At 38.4% G+C, this 20,158-nt stretch overlaps 1 long non-coding RNA gene across 1 annotated transcript; it reads right to left on the bottom strand.

The window, feature by feature from the left end:
• Window positions 1–2,650: 2,650 nt before the first annotated feature.
• Window positions 2,651–10,264, bottom strand: LOC131402088 (uncharacterized). The gene is made up of 3 exons (XR_009218260.1): window positions 10,180–10,264; window positions 7,498–7,546; window positions 2,651–2,718 (listed from the first exon to the last, which is right to left on the bottom strand). It is a non-coding gene; the product is annotated as an uncharacterized LOC131402088 (long non-coding RNA).
• Window positions 10,265–20,158: the final 9,894 nt, after the last annotated feature.

The following is a 20,158-nucleotide window of genomic DNA, read 5'->3' as shown; positions in this document are numbered from 1 at the left end:
TCATCCATGTTGTTGTGTGAATCAAGAGTTTATCCTTTTTATTGCCAAGTAGTATTCTAATGTCCCAACTCACCACAGTTTCTTTCTCCATTCACCTAATGAAGGACTTTTAGTTTATTTCCACCTGGTGGCAATTATGAATAACATGGTTATGAAGATTCAGCCAAAGATTTTTGTTTAAACATTAGTTTTCAATTTGCTTAAGTAAATCCCTAGGAGAGGGATATCTGAGTCATATAATAAGTGTACGTTTAACTTTATAAGTACCTGCTAAACCGTTATCCGAATGCAACTGTCATGTTGCATTCCCAGTTCTAGTTGCTACTTGTCCTCACCAATACTTGATTTTTGCAATTTTATTTTTTATTTCAGCCACCTAATAGGTGTGCAGAATACTATTGTGGCTTCTGCCTCCTTCTTGAAAGTGAGATCTGCTAAATATAGTATCCTGTGTTGACTTTTGGGTTTTCTTTCTACACTTGAAAGATGTAATTTTGTTGTTGATTTGTCTCTTTTGCTTTTGATAATATATCATCCATCGTTGACGTTATTTCTCCCTGTATGTAATGTCTTCCCCTGTATATATGTATTTCCCTGACGGCTTTCAAGATTTCTTTTTATCTTTGGATTTTAGCAGCTTGACTATCATGTGCCCAGGTATGGTTTTATTTTGTATTTTATTTTCTATGTTTGCTGACTTCCTTGGATCTAAAATTTTAGATTTTCTACCAAATTTTGGATGTTTTATGTTATTACTTATTGATTTGCCTTTCTGCTTCATTTAAATTTTCTGTCTCTCCCCTCTCTGCTGGGGACTCAATCATCTCACAGGTAAGGCTCTCTTCATTTTTCTTCAAAATTTTTACATTCTTTGGTTCAGACTGGATAATTTCTATTGCTCTATCTTCATGTTTCTTCTACTGTTCCTTTTTATTTTTAATTTTATTTATTTATTTTTCGCCCCAAAGCCCCAATAGATAGTTCTATGTCATTGCTGCACATTCTTCTAGTTGCTGTATGTGGGACGCAGCCTCAGCATGACCAGAGAAGCGGTGCATCAGTGCACATCCGGGATCCGAACCCCGGGACGCCAGCAGTGGAGCGCGCACACTTGATCGCTAAGCCTCTGGGCCGGCCCTCTTTTACTGTTTCTAATGTACATGTAAACTCGAAAGCATTTTTTTAAATTTAATCTTCCTATTTGGGTCTTTTTTGTAATTTCCATTTCTCTGCTAAGTTTCCAGATATGTTCATTCATTATGAGAATATTTTTCATACCACCTTAATCATCTTTATAATAGCTGCTTTCTTATCCTTGTCAGATAATTGCAACACCTTGGGGAGAGTTTCTACTGCCTGCTTTTGGTCATATGTGGATTACATTTTCCCATCTCTTCAAATCTCATGATTTTTTAAACTGTGTACTGGAATCCATGAATGATAGTTATAGAGAATCTGGATTCTATTGTATTCCTTTGAAGAGTGTTGTTATTTTTCTAGCAGAGAGTTAACTTGGCTGGACTGAAACTCCAATCTTCTCTCCTTTACAGTGGGCATAGCTGAAATCCTCATTCAGTTCTCTCCTCTTCCAATTGCTGTTTTTACACTAGGCCCGCTGGGGCCTACCCTGTTTGTGTGTTGTTCAAAGATCTGCCAATTTGGTGTTTGTGTGGGGGAGACTTACATACATATTTTGAGATTTTACTCTTTGTGGCTCCCTCCCTTCCAGAATTTCTCCCTGAACTTTCCAGCTACTCTGTTAGCCCCAAAATACATCCTCTAACATTACAAGTAAGACTGTAGTTTTTCCCGTCTGTGTCATGTACAGATTTTGGAATGCTTTGAGGCAAATGACTCAAGCTTGCAAATATCTCCTGGTGCAATTCCCATCATTTTAGGGAAGACTCCTTCTCAGTTCTGCTTGCTTTCGGAAGAGATTTATGCATACACACATATACACATTTATTATATGTGTATTACATATAAATACATGATTCTATATAAATACATATAATATTTAATGCAGATTTTAACATTGTTATCTGTGAGAGTGTTAATTCAACAAGCCACTCCACCATTACTGGAAGCCAGACCTCGGTTCTGTTTCTTTTTTGGATTTTATATAAATGGAATTAAAAATTTATAGCCTTTTGAATATAATTTCTTTTATGCAGCATTTTGGTTGTGATATTCATCCATGCTATTACGTGTAGATAGTGTTTGTTCATTTGTTGAAAATAATTAATTTTTTTAAATGATCATAAAATATGCATAACATAAAATTGACCACTTTAACCATTTTTAAGTGTACAGTTCAGTGACATGCAGTTCATTCACATTATTGTGTAGCCATAACCTCCAACCATCCACAGAACTATTTTCACATTGCACTGAAACTCTGTGCTCATTAAGCAACAACTGCCTGTTGTCCTTCCCTCTTGTTCTTGGGAAACACCATTCTCCTTTCTATTCCTCTGAATTTGAGTACTGTACATACCGTATATGAGTGGAATCATACAGTATTTTTCCTTTTGTGGATGGCTTTATTTCACTTAGCATAAAGTCCTCAAGGATCATCCTTGTCATAACATGTGTCAGAATTTCTTCCTTTTAAGGGTGAATGGTATTCCCCTGTGTGTATGCACCACATTTTTTTTGTCACTTCATCTGTTGATGGACACCTGGTTTGCTTCCAGCTTCTGGCTATTTTGAATAATCCTGTTAAGAACACAGGTGTACATTTATGTCTTTATACCTCTGCATTCAATAATTTTGGGTGTATGCCCATAAATGGTGTTCTGAGATTCATTTTTTCACACGTGGGGGGTTCCCCACACTTCCAACAAGCAATTTTTGGAATGCCAGCTAGTCATCAGATAATTCAACTCAATTTGATGCTTTCAACCCAGAGATACATCAGATTCCACAGGTTGAGGGCTTAGTCCTATAAGACTGCACACCCACCCAACCTCACCTCAACTTCAGATGCTAATTACAAGCCCAGGTTTTTACCTGTACTTCTGACTGACTGGCTATAAACCAGAGATTCCCACAACCTCCTCACTGGGTTTGATTAATTGACTAGAGTGGCTCACAAAACTCAGAGAAACATTTACTAGATCACTAGTTTATTATAAAAGGATATGACTCAAGAAGAGCCTGATGGAAGTGGTGTATAGGGAAAAGTATGGAGAAGGGGCACAGAGCATTCATGCCATATCCAGGTGCACCACTCTCCAAGCCCTCCTTGTCATTGTCAACCTGGAAGCTCTCTGGACCTCCTTCTATTGGGATTTTAATGGAGGCTTCGTCATGTAGGCATGATCAATTATTAACTCAGTTACCAGCACCCCTTCCTTCTCTGCAGGATAAGGAGTTAGGCTAAAAATTTGAAGCTTCTAATAAGGGCTTGGTCTTCCTGGTGACCAGCCCCCATCCAGGAGCCATCCAGAAGCACACCCAGAGTTGTCTCAATAGAACAAAAGCTTCTCCTAGTGTTCTTATCAATTAGGAAATTACAAGGAGGTCGGCCCTGTGGCTTAGCAGTTAAGTGCACACGCTATGCTACTGGCAGCCCAGGTTTGGATCCCGGGCACGCACCGACGCACCGCTTCTCCAGCAATGCTGAGGTCACATCCCACATACAGCAACTAGAAGGATATGCAAGTATGACATACAACGATCTACTGTTGCTTTGGGGGAAAAAAAAAGGAGGAGAATTGGCAATAAATGTTAGCTCAGAGCCGGTCTTCCTCAGCAAAATGAGGAGGATTATCACGGATGTTAGCTCAGGGCTGATCTTCCTAAAAAAAAAAAAAGGGAAATTACAAGGGTTTATGGTCTCTGTGTCAGGTATGGTGTCAAAGACAAATATTAGAATAAGAGTCACTCCTAATGTTCTTATCATTTAGGAAATTACAAAGTTTTAGGAGCTCTGTGCCAGGAACTGGAGGCAGAGACTGATAAATGTGTTTTCTATTATTTCAGAACCCATAAGTTGAATTGCTAGATCATATGGTAATTCTATTTTTAATTTTTGAAGGAACTGCCATACTGTTTTCCAGTTTTATATTGTCACCTTCCTTGCACAAGGGGTTTAATTTCTCAACATCCTTGCCAACACTTGTTATTTTCTGATTTTGTGATAGTAACTATGCTAATGGCTGTGAAGATGTATCTCATTGTGGTTTTATTATGCATTTTCCTGATACTTAGTGATGTTGAACATCTTTTCATGTGTTTACTGGCCATTTTTTATTTTGTTTGCAGAAATGTCTATTCAAGTCCTTTGTGCATTTTTAAATTGTTTTTTTATTGTTGAGCTGTAAGAGTTCTTTATATATGCTAGATATTAATCCCTTATCAGATATGTGATTTGCAAATCTTTTCAACCATTCTGTGCGTTGCCCTTTTACTCTGTTGTTAGTATCTTGTGATACAGAAAACGTTTCATTTTGATGAAGTCCAATTTGTTACTTTTTTTGTAGCTTATGTCTTTGGTGTCATAGTAAAGAAATCATTGTTGGCAATGGCATTTGGACCCAATGACATGCAGCTTTTACCCTGTGTTTTCTTCTAAGGATTTTATATCTTCAACTCTAACATTTATATCTTGGATCCAATTTGAGTTAATTTTTGTATATGGTGTAAGGTAAGTGTCCAACATCATTCTATTGCATGTGGGCATCCAGTTTTCAAGCACCATTTGTTGAAAAACTTATCCTTTCTCCAATGAATGATCTTTGCACCCTTGTCAAAAATCATTTGACCATATATGCAAAGGTTTATTTCAGGGCTCTCTATAATATTTCACCAGTATATTGTGTGTATTTATGCCAGTACCAGACTGTTTTGATTACTTTGTAGTAAGTTTTGAAATCAGGAAGTGTGTGTTCTCTAACTTTGTTCTTCTTTTTTTTTTTACAATTTTATTTATTTATTTATTTTTTCCCCCAAAGCCCCAGTAGATTGTTGTATGTCATAGTTGCACATCCTTCTAGTTGCTGTATTTGGGACGTGGCCTCAGCATGGCCAGAGAAGTGGTGTGTCGGTGTGCGCCCAGGATCCAAACCCGGGCCACCAGCAGCCGAGCACACTCACTTAACCACTAAGCCACTGGGCCGGCCGTTGTTCTTCTTTTTCTAGATTGTTTTGGCTATTCAGGGTCCCTTGAGAGTCCATATGAATTTTAGGATAGATTTTTGTATTTTTGCAAAAAAATCATTGGAATTTTTACCTCTGTAAGTTGATTCTTAAGTATTTTACTCTTTTTGATGCTATTGTAAATAAAAATGTGAAGTTTTTAAATTTCTTTTTACTTGTAATTAATGTATAGAAGAACAACTAATTTTTGCAGGTTGATTTTGTGTCCCACTACTCTGCATAATTTATTAGTTCTAAAATTTTTTTGTGGAATTTTTAGGGGTTTCAACATATAAGATATTATGTGTAAACAAATATAATATTATTTCTTCCTTTCCAATTTGAATGTTATTTCTTTCTTTTTCTTATCTAATTGCTTTGGCTAGAACTTCTAAAACCATGTTGAATAGAAGTGGTGAAAGTTGACCTTCTTGCCTTTCTCCTGATCTTAGATAAAAAGATTTCAGTCTTTCACCCTTGAATACGATGTTCTCTGTGGATTTCTATATATGGTTTTTATTATATTGAAATAGCTTCCTTTTACTCTGAGGGTTTTTTAGTGTTTTTAACATGATAGCATGTTTAGTTTTGTCAAACGCCTTTTCTGCATCCATTGAGATGATCACATTTTTCCTTCATTCTATTAATGTGGTTAATTACATTGATTCATTTTCATATATCAAAACATCCTTGTATTCCAGGAATAAATCCCACTTAAAAATGACGTATAATCCTTTTAATATGCTGCTGAATTTGCTTTTTGTATCAATATTCATGAAAGGTATTGACCTGTAGTTTTCCTTTCTCTTAGTGTCTTTAGCTTTGATATCAGGGTAGTGCTAACCCCATAGGATGATTTTAGATGTAGTCTCTCCTCTTCAACTTTTTCAAAGAGTTTGAAAAGAATTGGTGTTAGTTAATTAAAAAAAGCCTTTAGGCATAGGAATAAATTCAACATAAAATAAATACAAATAAATATTTTTTAAAAATGTGAAAAAGTTTTTTCCTAAAAAAATTAAAAATTAAGCAAGTACATCATTTACCACTTTATTTCTAAAAATTGTTTTTAACCTAATAGTAAGCATGAACAAATTTTTAGAATTAAAATGACTCAAGTGTTAATTTTCTTCATTGCAAATTTTCTGACATAAGTATGTGATGCCATCATGTATGACATCTTTTATGAAAAAATGGTCATTTTTTTGCAGTATTTGAGAACACTATGAATTTTCCCAGTGGCCTCTGACAATACTCTGATATGCAAAGTTATCTATTTAACATGTATGTCTTATCATCTTTAACATATTAACAAACTCTGTCAGGTGCTAAGTAATCAACTACTTTTCATATGATTCAGGTTCTCTGCCATCAACTTCTCTAACCATCAATAAATTCTACAACTTCTGCAAGATTAACAATTTTACCTTATATTGTATTCATCTCGTGTGGTTTAAAACATCCAAAAATCATTGATAAACTGACCCTGTCCAAACTAAATCATGGTGAATTATGAAAGATGGTCTCTGTTAAGTGGAGAGGGATTTCAGGTTTAACTTAATTTTATAAGTGGTCAGTTTATTACAGTGTATTGTTCTGTTATGTATTTCACTTCTTGTTTTAAAAAAGTGATAGTTGAGGGAACTTAGATAATAAAAGTTGAGAAAATAAGGAACTGATACACACTATAAGCTTCAAATATTTTCAAGCATAAGATACAGTAAGAACTAAAACTAAGAAATGGCAGAGGAAATAGAGATAAGATGATAAAATTGCAAAACTGAATCTATATAACATCTCAATGGCTACCGTTGTGGTGCCAAGAAGATGGTGAAATCAAAGCATTCGTAAAGATGATAATAAACAGACTGCAAAGAAAAAAGACTGAAATTTTTTGTGTGTGTGTGTGTGTGTCAAGAAGATCAGCCCTGAGCTAACATCGTGCTAATCCTCCTCTTTTTTTGAGGAAGACTGGCTCTGAGCTAAGATCTATTGCCAATCTTCCTCCTTTTTTTCCTCAAAGCCCCAATAGATAGTTGTATGTCATATTTGCACATCCTTCTAGTTGCTGTATGTGGGATGTGGCCTCAGCATGGCCAGAGAAGCGGTGGGTCCGTGTGCGCCCAGGATATGAACCCGGGCCGCCAGTAGTGGAGCATACGCACTTAACCATGAAGCCACGGGGCTGGCCCAAGACTGAAATCTTTAAAGAGAGAATTTTTACAGCGATATTACAGATAGATAACAGGGAAGAGACGTTGGAGTGAGAGACCCTCTGTTGCTTAAATTACTTCCACTGTAGAGAACAAAAAACCAATTTGCTGAAATCTTTATTCCCCTCTATGACCCTATATTTACCTGCAAAATCTGAGCACTGAATCGATGTCAAATTCCTCCTTTTCCATCCCTGTGGAAGAGAACAATTAAGTTCATCTGAAACCTCAACTGCCCAGCCTGTGAAATAAGGCCGGCCATCCATTCTCACAGATGAGCCAACTGGAGGTAGGATTTTTGGTTCTGAATTCAGCTAAACATATTCAAAGAATTGTATCTGGCCTTCCTTATCCAGGGCTATCAATGAAGGGCTGGTTGGCTTTCAGAGAAGACCAATTCACAGTCAGCTCAGACATTTTCTGTTGAGCTCTCTAGAAAAGGCTGTGGGGCTTCTCAGTAAGAGTTGATTTCTATACGGGTTATAATTTTATTTTATTCAGAGATTTATAAAGAAATTTACATGGTAAATATTACTTATTATCCAGAAAAAAGGTGGTCTAGTGTCTGATCATTTAAGCAAAATCCTCCTCTCTGGGCCCAGCCATGGACAAAGCCCATATTCAATCTCCAAGTGTCTGCCAGGCACTCTGTTGTCCATGGGAAGCCCTCAAGTTGGCAGCCTGTTCCCTTGTGTCCTGTGCTGGTACATAATCTTCCATCTCTTCAGAGTACAACTAGACAGAAGCTCAAAGGACTTGACATTGGAGAAATGTACTTTTCATTATCTTTAGACTTCTACACTTTTCCAAAAGACTCTCAGTATTTCCAGTAATTGTGCAGCAATTTACCCAACACTATGGTTCTCACTATTAAAAATTAAAATAAATAAATTTTGAAAAGGAAAAAACTGATCTTTGCAACTTTGTACAGAATCTATATAATGGGTTCATCCTTATAAAGGGAGGAAAGATAACAAATTTAACTATTTTGGTTAGTTAACACAGTAAGTAATATACATTATATATTAACGTTTTTGAGATTATTTGTATTTAGAGATACTGCTTCAAACCCTTAAATCGTTGTACGTAGTAGAGTCTGCCATCTGCTTTGGCTGAACAATTATATACAGTAAGTCAGCCACAATTCTTCCATTCCTGTATAATCTTATATGTGGGTGGTAATGGATAGTTCTTATAGATTATGTGAACACGTGCATATCACAAAATACAAGTGACCATTAAAAATTAAAGTGTTCACCAACTAGAAGATTATCTGATTCCCAGAAAAAGAAAACATTACTGTGACATTAAGGCTAAAACTGTCAAAAAAGAAGTCAAGATACACTCAAGTAAAGCTTTTGCTGAAAAGTTACTTGGCTCATCTTTGAAACTTTATCAGTTTTACTATGTAAGCAAGATACTTTCAGAGCTTAGAATATAGAAAGTGCTCATTGGTACGTTAGCAATATTATCATTTATTTTGTAAATGTTAATATTACAGATGTAATTAATTTTCTACAATATTCAGGTTTTCAAGTTCTGCTAAATCTTAAGGCCACATTACTGGCAAGTTGGGATACTTCTAGACATCTGAAAAATATGAATCCTACACAGAAGCATATAAATTCTCTATTCATCAGGTTCAAAATTCTAAATCATTCTAAGCTTTTGGAACAAACCCATGGCATTCCAAATTGACAGTAAGGCTGCATGTGCGATACATGATCCTATAGGAAGAGAATTCCAGATTTTAAAGAGAGGAGATTGTGCACAAAAATAAAGTATATTTTCACGTCTGAAAAGGGATTTCAAGAAATAAGGGACTCTCAGAACATGTGGTAATTGGTAAATAACTTACCAAGGGCTCTCTAAAGGAGAACATATTGTGGAAAAAAGAGCTTCACATGCAGAGAGCTAAAATGGCATCTCTGGAATCCTCACGATGAAACAGACACTGAATTACTTTTTCCTAAAATTTAAAATGTGTCTTATCCTCCAAACAAATATCACCTCCCTGCCTGTGGCTTACCTGGGCATGGTGACGTGGTGGAATCATTTTTCTATTTCATTGGCTCTTAAACTTGATGGGCACTGGAAGCATCTGGAGGCCTTGTTGAAACCCAGGTTGTCAAGCCCCACCCCAGAACTTCCAGTTCAGCAGGTCTGCAGCAGCACCTGACAATTTGCATTTCTTTCCAGTACCCAGGTGATGCTGATGTTGCTGGTCCAGGGACCCCACTTTGAGAACCACAGCCTAACTTACACCCTATATATGGTTACCAAATCCATTATTTCATCCCTTGGCTGCTACTTTTCCTTTATCACATCAGCACCTTAGCTCCGAATCTCTTCACCTAGCAATGGGAATACTTTGAGAGTTATCAGCTGGTCCTTCTTTCTGGTTCAGTTCTCCCTCTTCCTCTCAAAACTACAGTCTCTTGCCAGGTAATTTTTCCTTAAACATCAGTTCATCCTAGATCTTCCTTGCTCAAAAACTCATGGCTCTTATACTGAACACAAGACATTTTAAATTCTCTACTTGGTTCTTAAGGTCTGTAATAGCCCGTAGAATGTGGACACTCTGTTCCCTACCCTGCCTGTTATAAAGGAGTATGTGAGGATTACATAAGATACAGTCAGTTCTCTTTATGCAGAGTGTGACATTTTACAGAGTCACTGTGAGGATTATGTTCCTGCAAAACTTAGTCACATTTTCTTCAACTGATCAATACATAACCTTTTTCTCTGTGTGTTTCTCTTTCAAGTCACCTTATTTAATATATATTGTTGATATATTAACATTGAACTTAGACTAATAGCACTGTACCTCGTGTCTGAAAGAAGCTTGTCGAACACAAATACTTTCTCTGTAAAGGCACGTCACAGCCTCTTGCCCTGAGGAACACCAGGCAGCATTGCAACACTACATATGGGGGACATATTAAACAGTGGAGTCACCAACACAATGCACAAAAAGATAACAAATGAGGAACTAAATACACTGTATGAAAGACACTTGTTTACAGTATGGGCTGAAACAACAGGGCAGAGAGTCACCTTGTACCCCTCAGCTGGGAACGTGCACTTCGAGTGAATCAAATTTTTCACCACTTTTTGTTTATCTGCAAATGGACATGAAAGCCCTGTGAATGTTGATTTGGGGGCTACCAGTACATTTTAGCTAGTAGGCAATTGTGCAGACACGGAATCCACAAATAATGAGGATCAACTATTTTATGAAAACATCTTTTCAAAATCAGAGTATTGTTAAGATATAAGAGCAATAATGATAACACAACAGCTAACATGTTAATGCCTACTATGTGCCAAGGAGTTCTTCTAAATACTTTACATAAGTTAATGCATTTGAATCTCACTAAAACCCTATGAGACAGGAGCTCTCAGTAGCTCCATTTTATAGATGAGGAAACTAAGGCTCAGAGAGTAAATACTTTGAACAGGTTCTCCAGTTAAAAGCGGGATAACTGGGACTGGTGCCGAGACAAACTGGTCCAAAGCCCACAGCCTCAACCACTATGGTAGGAACATGAGGGAATTTTCTACCACTCCCCAAAAAGCCCCTTCTTCTCCAGCCAGTGTGGTCTCCCACATATTCACTCATCAAACTTTTTCTGAGTGTCTCCAAGGTGTCAGGTACTATGTTTAGATACTAGAGGGACAAATAGAATGTCGACGCAAATAATCAATAAAAAATCTATAAAACCAACTTGGGGTGAGTTTACTATGAGCTAAACTTTGAGGACCATATAGCTTGGGAGAGTCCTTTCACAAAGAAATGGAGCACTCCAAAGAAGTGGGGTGTACAGCGTGGTTATATACCATCAAAGAGCATGTACAGAGAGGAGTCAAGATGGCGGCATAAGCACACTCGGAACTCACCTCCTCCCATGAACACAGCCAATTTACAACTACTCGTGGAAAAATTACCCCTGAGACAGAACTGAAAACTGGATGAGAGGAACTCCTGCAACAACGGACAATCCTAACTGAGGTGGAAGAGGCAGAGACTCCCTTCTGGAGAGGAAAAAACGCCGCCTTCACAAGCCATCAGCTTCACGGCTGCCGGGAGCAGCTCACAGGTACTCACCCTCCCTGGAGGCGGAGGGCCCTGAGCCGGGGAGCGCCCCCGCTGTGGGCATTTTGTGAACCCAGCACAATCGAGACCAGCGGCATAATGTCTGACTGTGCCTGCTACTAAAGCATTGGGGAGTACCCCCAGAAAACCCGGTTCACAAGGATACTAAAGCGGGCTCTTAAAGGGCCCACGCGCAAACTCAGCTGTTTCAGAAAGCATCCTAAAATCACCACAAAGAAAGGTGTACAGTGCTTTGGTGATAAGAGGTTCACCTAATAGGCCCTGAGTGCATCTCGGTGAGGGGTGAGACCTCTCCAGGGACTAAGACATTGGAGACGGCCATTGTTGTGGCCTGGTGTAGGTGTGCTGACACAGACACCATTGGAGTTCTCCCTGAGGCCTGCTAGCCCAGGGTCTGCCCCACCCGCTAGAGCACCGATTTAATCCAGCTCAGCCAGGGCAGGCAGCCCACCCTAGAGACTGGCCCCACCCAACAACAAGCACCCAGGCAACTTGTGGGCCTGCATAGATTGGTGACTGGATTCTCTGCAGCCTGGCAACTGAGCCGACTTGAGCGGGGCAGGGTGTGCACAAGGAGCAGGTGGAGAGTGTGGGGCAGTGGCAGAGTGTGTGGGGCTCCCGCCGTGGAGAGACTGGGTCCGCTTGGGGAGGTCGGGGTGCTCACATGGGGAAGGACTGTGTTGACTGAGTGTGTGGACCTGTGGGCGGCAGGGTTTCTCAGCCGCAGAACACGTGTGCTTCTCAAAGACCCACATAGGAGGTTTGCTCCACCTTTCAACACCTGAAACAATTGGGTGCTCCTGTGCCTGAGGCCAGCCCCACCCAGCTGCAATCCTCAGAGAGCTGACAAGAGACATAATAGGCTAGAGGCTTACAGCAATTGTAAGGCCCTGAGCCTAACAACCTGCCACGCTGGGGGCCTACTAACTTAAAAGACATACTGCAACACAAATGTGGTATTAGAAGTTGCAGCCAACTGTGCTGGGGCTCCCCACACCTGATAAAGAGACTGAAGGGCCCACAACAACTACAAGAAGCTGAGCATTACAACAGCTGGCCAGGAGCATAACTCAGCCTCCCTGGGCTCCTACAGAAAGAGCAAACGGGCCACAGCAGAAGGATACACGTAGCCCACATAGGGGTCACCCCTGGAACATTGAGAACTGAGGGAAGCACATTGGAAGCCTCCTAAAGCATCACTTACATAAGGTCACCTATCCAAGAGCAGGAGACGTAGCTGACCTACCTAATACGTAGACACAAGAACAGGGAAAGAGGCAAAATGAAGAGGCAAAAGAATACATTCCAAGTGAGAGAACAGGACAAAACCCCAGAAAAGGAACTAAGTGAAACAGAAATGAGCAACTTACCCGACAGAGAGTTCAAACTAAGAGTGTTAAGGATGCTCACTGATCTGGGGAGAAGAATATATGATCTTAGTGAGAATGTCAACAAAGAAATGGAATATATAAAAAAGAACCAATCAGAAATGAAGAATACAATACTGGAAATGAAAAATTCATTAGAGGGACTCAAAAGCAGAGTAGAGGATACAGAAGAACGGATCTGTGAGCTGGACGAAAAACTAGAAGAAATTACCCGAGGTGAACAGGTAAAAGAGAAAAGAATTAAAAAGAGTGAGGACAGTCTAAGGGACCTCTGGGACGACATCAAGCTCACTAACATCCGTGTTATAGGTGTCCCGGAAGGAGAAGAGCGAGACAAGGGGTCAGAGAATCTATTTCAAGAAAAAATAGATGAAAACTTCCCTAAGCTAAGAAAGGAAACAGACATTCAGGTACAGGAATCACAGAGAGCCCCAAACAAGATAAACCCAAAGAGGCCCACACCAAGACACATCATAATCAAAATGTCCAGAATTAAAGATAAAGAGAGAATCCTAAAAGCCGCAAGAGAATATCAAGTTATGTACAAAGGAAACCCCATAAGGCTATCAGCTGACTTCTCAGCAGAAACCTTACAGGCTAGAAGAGAATGGCACGATATATTTAAAGTGCTAAAAGGAAAAAACTTACAGCCAAGAATACTCTACCCAGCAAGGTTATCATTCAAAATGGAAGGAGAGATCAAAATTTTCCCAGGTAAGCAAAAATTAAAGGAGTTTGTCACCAAGAAACCAGTGCTACAAGAAATGTTAAAGCGACTGATTTAAGGGGAAAAGAGAAGACCACAAATAGGAAAAATTATCTATTTCCATGATTAGAAAGTAATGGATACAAATGCACAACAAAGAGGCTAGATATGATATCAAAAACATGAGGGAGGAGGGGAGTTAAAGAGTACAGCTTTCAGACAGAGGTCAAACTAAAGTGACCATCAATTCTGTATAGAAGAAGAAAGGAACAGAGAAGGACTACTAAAACACTGAGAAAAAAAAGTTAAAAAATGGCAGTAAGTACATACTTATCAATAGCTACTTTAAATGTCAATGGACTAAATGCTCCATTTAAAGGCATAGGGTGGCTGACTGGATAAAAAACCAAGACCCATATATATGCTGCATACAAGAGACACACTTCAGACCTAAAGACACTCACAAACTGAAAGTGAAGGGATGGAAAAAGATACTCCACACAAATGGCAATGAAAAGAAAGCTGGGGTAGCATTACTCATATCAGACAAACTAGACTTTAAAACAAAAACTGTAAAAAGAGACAAAGAAGGGCCTTACATAATGATCAAGGGAACAATCCAAGAAGAGGATATAACACTTGTAAATATCTACTCACCCAATGTAGGTGCACATAAATATATAAAGCAATTATTAACAGACATAAAAAGAGAAATAGACAGTAAGACAATAATAGTAGGGGACTTTAACACTCCACTTGCACCAATGGATAGATCATCCAAACAGAAGATGAATAAGGAAATATTGGTCTTAAATGACACACTAGAACAGATGGACCTAGTAGATATATACAGAGCATTCCATCCAAAAACCGAAGAATACACGTTCTTTTCAAAGGCACATGGAACATTCTCCAGGATTGATCACATATTATTAGGCCACAAAACAAGTCTCCATAAATTTAAGAAGATTGAAATAATACCAACCATCTTTTCTGACCACAACGGTATGAAACTAGAAATCAACTATAGGAAGAAAATCAGAAAAGCCACAAATACATGGAGATTAAACAAAATGCCACTGAACAACGACTGGGTTAACGAGGAAATCAAAGAAGAAATCAAAAAATACCTGGAGACAAATGAAAATGAAAATACGACATGCCAGAATTTATGGGATACAGCAAAAGCAGTTCTAAGAGGGAAGTTTATAGCGATACAGGCCTATCTCAACAAACAAGAAAAATCTGAAATAAACAATCTAACAATGCACCTGAAGGAACTGGAAAAAGAAGAACAAACAAAGCCCAAAATCAGTAGAAGAAGGGAAATAATAAAAATAAGAGCAGAAATAAATGAAGTAGAGACCAAAAAAACAATAGAAAAAAAATTAATAAAACCAAGAGCTGGTTCTTTGAAAAGATCAACAAAATTGACAAACCTTTAGCTAGACTCACCAAGAAAAAAAGAGAGAAGGCACAAATAAGTAAAATCAGAAATGAAAGAGAGGTTACAACAGACACCTCAGAAATACAAAAGATTATAAGAGAATACTATGAAAAGCTATATGCCAACCAATTCGACAATCTGGAAGAAATGGATAATTCTTAGAATCATACAACCTTCCAAAACTGGATCAAGAAGAAGTAGAGAATTTGAATACACCAATCACCAGTAAGGAGATCGAAACAGTAATCACAAACCTCCCCAAAAATAAAAGTCCAGGACCAGACGGCTTCCCTGGTGAATTCTACCAAACATTCAAAGAAGACTTAATACCTATCCTTTTCAAACTCTTCCAAAAAATTGAGGAGGGGGGGAAGCTCCCTAACTCATTCTACGAAGCTGACATTACCCTGATACCAAAACCATACAAGGACAACACAAAAAAAGAAAATTACAGGCCAATATCACTGATGAACATCGATGCAAAAATCTTCAATAAAATACTAGCAAATCGCATACAACAATACGTTAAAAAGATTATACACCATGATCAAGTGGGATTTATTCCAGGGATGCAGGGAAGGTTTAACATTCGCAAATCAATCAACGTAATACACAACATTAATAAAATGAAGAATAAAAATCACATGATCATCTCAATAGATGCAGAGAAAGCATTTGACAAGATACAGCATCCATTTATGATAAAAACTCTGAATAAAATGGGTATAGAAGGAAAGTACCTCAACATAATAAAGACCATATACGACAAACCCACAGCTAATATAATCCTCAATGGTGAAAAACTGAAAGCTATCCCTCTAAGAACAGGAACCAGGCAAGGATGCCCACTGTCACCACTCCTATTTAACATAGTACTGGAAGTCCTAGCCAGAGCAATCAGGCAAGAGAAAGAAATAAAAGTGATCCAAATTGGAAAGGAAGAAGTGAAACTGTCACTATTTGCAGATGACATGATTTTATATATAGAAAACCCTAAAGAATCCACCAGAAAACTTTTAGAAGTAATAAACGAATATGGTAACGTTGCAGGATACAAAATCAACATACAAAAATCAGTTGCATTTCTGTACAATAACAACGAAGTAGCAGAAATAGAAAATAAGAATACCTTCCCATTTACAATTGCAACAAAAAGAATAAAATACCTAGGAATAAACTTAACCAAAGAGGTGAAAGATCTGTACACCGATAACTATAAAACATTTCTGAAAGAAATTGAAGAAGACACAAAGAAATGGAAAGATATTCCGTGCTCTTGGATTGGAATAAATAACATAGTTAAGATGTTCATACTTCCTAAAGCCATCTATAGATTCAATGCAATCCCTATCAAAGTTCCAACAACGTTTTTCACAGAAATAGAGCAAAGAATCCTAAAATTTATATGGAACAACAAAAGACCCCGAATAGCTAAAGGAATCCTGAGAAAAAAGAACAAAGCTGGAGGTGTCACATTCCCTGATTTCAAAATATACTACAAAGCTATAGTAACCAAAACAGCATGGTACTGGCACAAAAACAGACACACAGATCAATGGAATAGAATCGAAAGCCCAGAAATAAACCCACACATCTATGGACAGCTAATCTTTGACAAAGGAGCCAAGAACATACAATGGGGAAAAGAAAGTCTCCTCAACAAATTGTGTTGGGAAAACTGGATAGCCATATGCAAAAAAATGAAAGTAGACCCTTACCTTACATCATACACAAAAATTAACACCAAATGGATTAAAGACTTGAATGTAAGACCTGAAACTGTGAAACTTCTAGAAGAAAACATAGGCAGTACTCTCTTCGACATCAGTCTTAGCAACATCTTTTCAAACACCACGTCTGACCGGGCAAGAGAAATAATAGAAAAAATAAACAAATGGGACTACATCAAACTAAAAAGCTTCTGCACAGCAAAGGAAATCATCAACAAAACGAAAAGACAACCTAACAATTGGGAAAAGATATTTGCAAACCATACTTCTGATAAGGGCTTAATCTCCAAAATATATAAAGAACTCATGCATCTTATCAACAAAAAAACTACCAACCCAATTAATAAATGAGCAAAAGACATGAACAGACATTTCTCCAAAGAAGATATACAGATGGCCAACAGACACATGAAAAGATGTTCAAAATCACTAACTATCAGGGAAATGCAAATCAAAACTACAATGAGATATCACCTGACGCCCGTCAGAATGGTTATAATTAACAAGACAGAAAACAACATGTGTTGGAGAGGATGTGGAGAGAAGGGAACTCTCATGCACTGCTGGTGGGAGTGCAAACTGGTGCAGCCACTATGGAAAACAGTATGGAGATTCTTCAAAAAATCAAGGATAGAACTACCATATGATCCAGCTATCCCACTGCTGGGTATTTATCCAAAGAACTTGAAAACACCAATTTGTAAAGGTACATGCACCCATGTTTTCATTGCAGATTTATTCACAACAGCCAAGACTTGGAAACAACATAAGTGCCCATCAAGGGACTAATGGATAAAGAAGATGTGGTATATATACACAATGGAATACTACTCAGCCATAAGAAATGATGAAATCCAGCCATTTGTGACGTCATGGATGGACATTGAGGGTATTATGCAAAGTGAAATAATTCAGAGGGAGAAGGTCAAATACCGTATGATTTCCTTCATTAAGTAGTAGATAATAACAACAATAAACAAACACATAGGGACAGAGATTGGATTGGTGGTTAGCAGAGGGGAAGGGGGGAAGGAGGAGGGTGAAAGGGATAATTCGGTACATGTGTGTGATGATGGGTTGTAATTAGTATTTTGGTGGTGAACATGATGTAATCTATGCAGAAATAGAAGTACAATGATGTACACCTGAAATTTTTACAATGTTATAAACCAATGTTACTGCAATAAACATAAAAATTTAAAAAAAAGAGCATGTACCACATGTGATTGCAATGTCAGTTTTTGCAATAGCCGCAACATTGACCTGTCAGCACCTCCATTGATGGACACAGTGGGTATCAGGTCTGCTGTCTCCATGGGCGTGGCTGTTGTCTCGAGTTGGGTGGTCACAGGATGAGCGCAACATTCAAATCATAGCCTAGGGAGAAATGTTTATCCTTAAGGAAATACCAATGTGGGGGAAGTTGCATTTACACCTTAAGGGCATTGCTTTTCTCTTTAGGACATGTTAATTGTTTAAAGCAGATATACAATGGATGAACAGAAGCTACAGGCCCCTTTTGGAAAAAAAAAAGAAAAAAACAATGTCAGGCCCAATTAGTTTTACACCAAATGGCTTCTTATATGCCCCAATGTATCCTATTGCTGGCCATTTATTTATCACGAAGAAGGATAGTCTCAGCTTTAAGGAGCTCACTGTCTATGAGACATGAATAAAACAACTGTTATGGAAAAGTAGATAAGTATATGGTCCCAGAGTGGGGACATCAAAATGGATATCTATATGGAGACCTCTCAGGAAAAGTCTCCAAGAGAAAGGAACATTTGACATGAGTTTAGATTATGAAATAGGAATTAAGTTGATTAAAAAACTGGGTAGGAGGACAGAAGAAGCACATATAAAAAGACAGATATAAAGGATGCTAAATCTTTCAGAAAATGGGTTGCATTTTTAAGGCTGGAACAAAGCAAACATGTGGGACAGAGTGGGTGATGAGGGTAAAGATGAGGACAGCAAGGGAAAGCCTGCGTGTCCAGCTCAAGAATCTGAATGTTCTCTAGGCTACTCCAAACAGTTATTGAATGAGTCAAAGCAGATATCAGATTTAAGCAAATTTGGATTCTAGAATGTAACTCTGCAGGCGTGGTGGAGGAAAGGTTAGAAGAAATTAGGACTGGAAGTAAAGGGATCTGTTGGGAGACTAGGCAGCGATCCAGATAAGATAGGCCTTGGCTCAGGCAGGTGGAGGAGGCCAGGAGGTGGGAAGCAGTGCCGGGCTTCTGCAGGAGGAAACTGAGCTGCCTCTCAGTCACGGGAAGACTGTGCCTGTCATGGCCTCCCCACCCCCATGCCCAAATGCCATATTCCTTTCTACTTTTTTACCTTTCCTCTCTTCCCCCATCTGAAATCCTCACTCTTTCTTCCCTCTACCTGCCCAAAGTGGTCTCTTTGAAGACTTGATCAAGTCCATCTCTCCTAAGAAGCTGTCTTTAACTACAATTTCTCAATAACATTGCCATATTTTTTAGGTTCTGTAATACAACATACACTAAATACCTTGGCAGAATCAAATTACATCTTGCAAACCATATCACGTATGTGGAAGAGCTTGGAACCCTATAATTCGTTGTATTTCCTTCAATACTTACCACACATACCTTGCTCATATAGGTCAATGGATGTCCAGTAAAGTTGAGTAAAGAAGAAGCACCCTTTATAAGCTAACAACTTTTATAAGCTCAGTTACTCCTTTAGATCAGCTGCTTAAACCATTTGTTTTTCTCCACATGTCAACAGTGTTGTCCAGCACAACTGTATTTTACACCTTCTCAAACTCAATAGAGCAAAGATGGAAATTCATTCACCCTGCAAGCCTTACTGCCTCAGACCAGCAAAATCAACCTGTGACATCTAAATCTTTCTTCACAGTCTCATTTCAAATTGCAACTGATTTCCAAATGTTAACTGGTTTTCATTGTTAAAACTGACAGAAAAAATTTCCCATTATGGCTTTGTTTCTTTCTCTTTTTTTGTGAGGAAGATCAGCCCTGAGGTAACTTTCGATGCCAATCCTCCTCTTTTTGCTGAGGAAGATTAGCCCTGGGCTAACAACTGTGCCCATCTTCCTCTACTTTATATGGGATGCCGCCACAACATGGCTTAACAAGCGGTGTGTCTGTGCGCACCCGAGATCCGAACCTGTGAACATGAGGCCACCGCACTGGAGTGCGTTCACTTAACAGCTGCACCACGGGGCTGGCCCCTCTTTTTATTTCTAAAGCTGAAATGTCTAAATATTTCACTGGGCTTGTTGGAGTTTCCATACAATGAAAACGTACATTCCAGAAAAATCCTTAACTTTCCAGAATAATCCTTAATATATTATGGTAAACACCTTTGCAAAATGTCACTGATTTTCAATGTCAGTGCCTCCACAAGGGTATCTTTGCATTATCTC

This window comes from Diceros bicornis (assembly GCF_020826845.1).
Source record: "Diceros bicornis minor isolate mBicDic1 chromosome 30 unlocalized genomic scaffold, mDicBic1.mat.cur SUPER_30_unloc_1, whole genome shotgun sequence".
Lineage (NCBI taxonomy): Eukaryota > Metazoa > Chordata > Mammalia > Perissodactyla > Rhinocerotidae > Diceros > Diceros bicornis.
The sequence above is the reverse complement of the archived record's forward strand: the minus strand, read 5'-3'. Positions and strand labels throughout refer to the sequence as shown.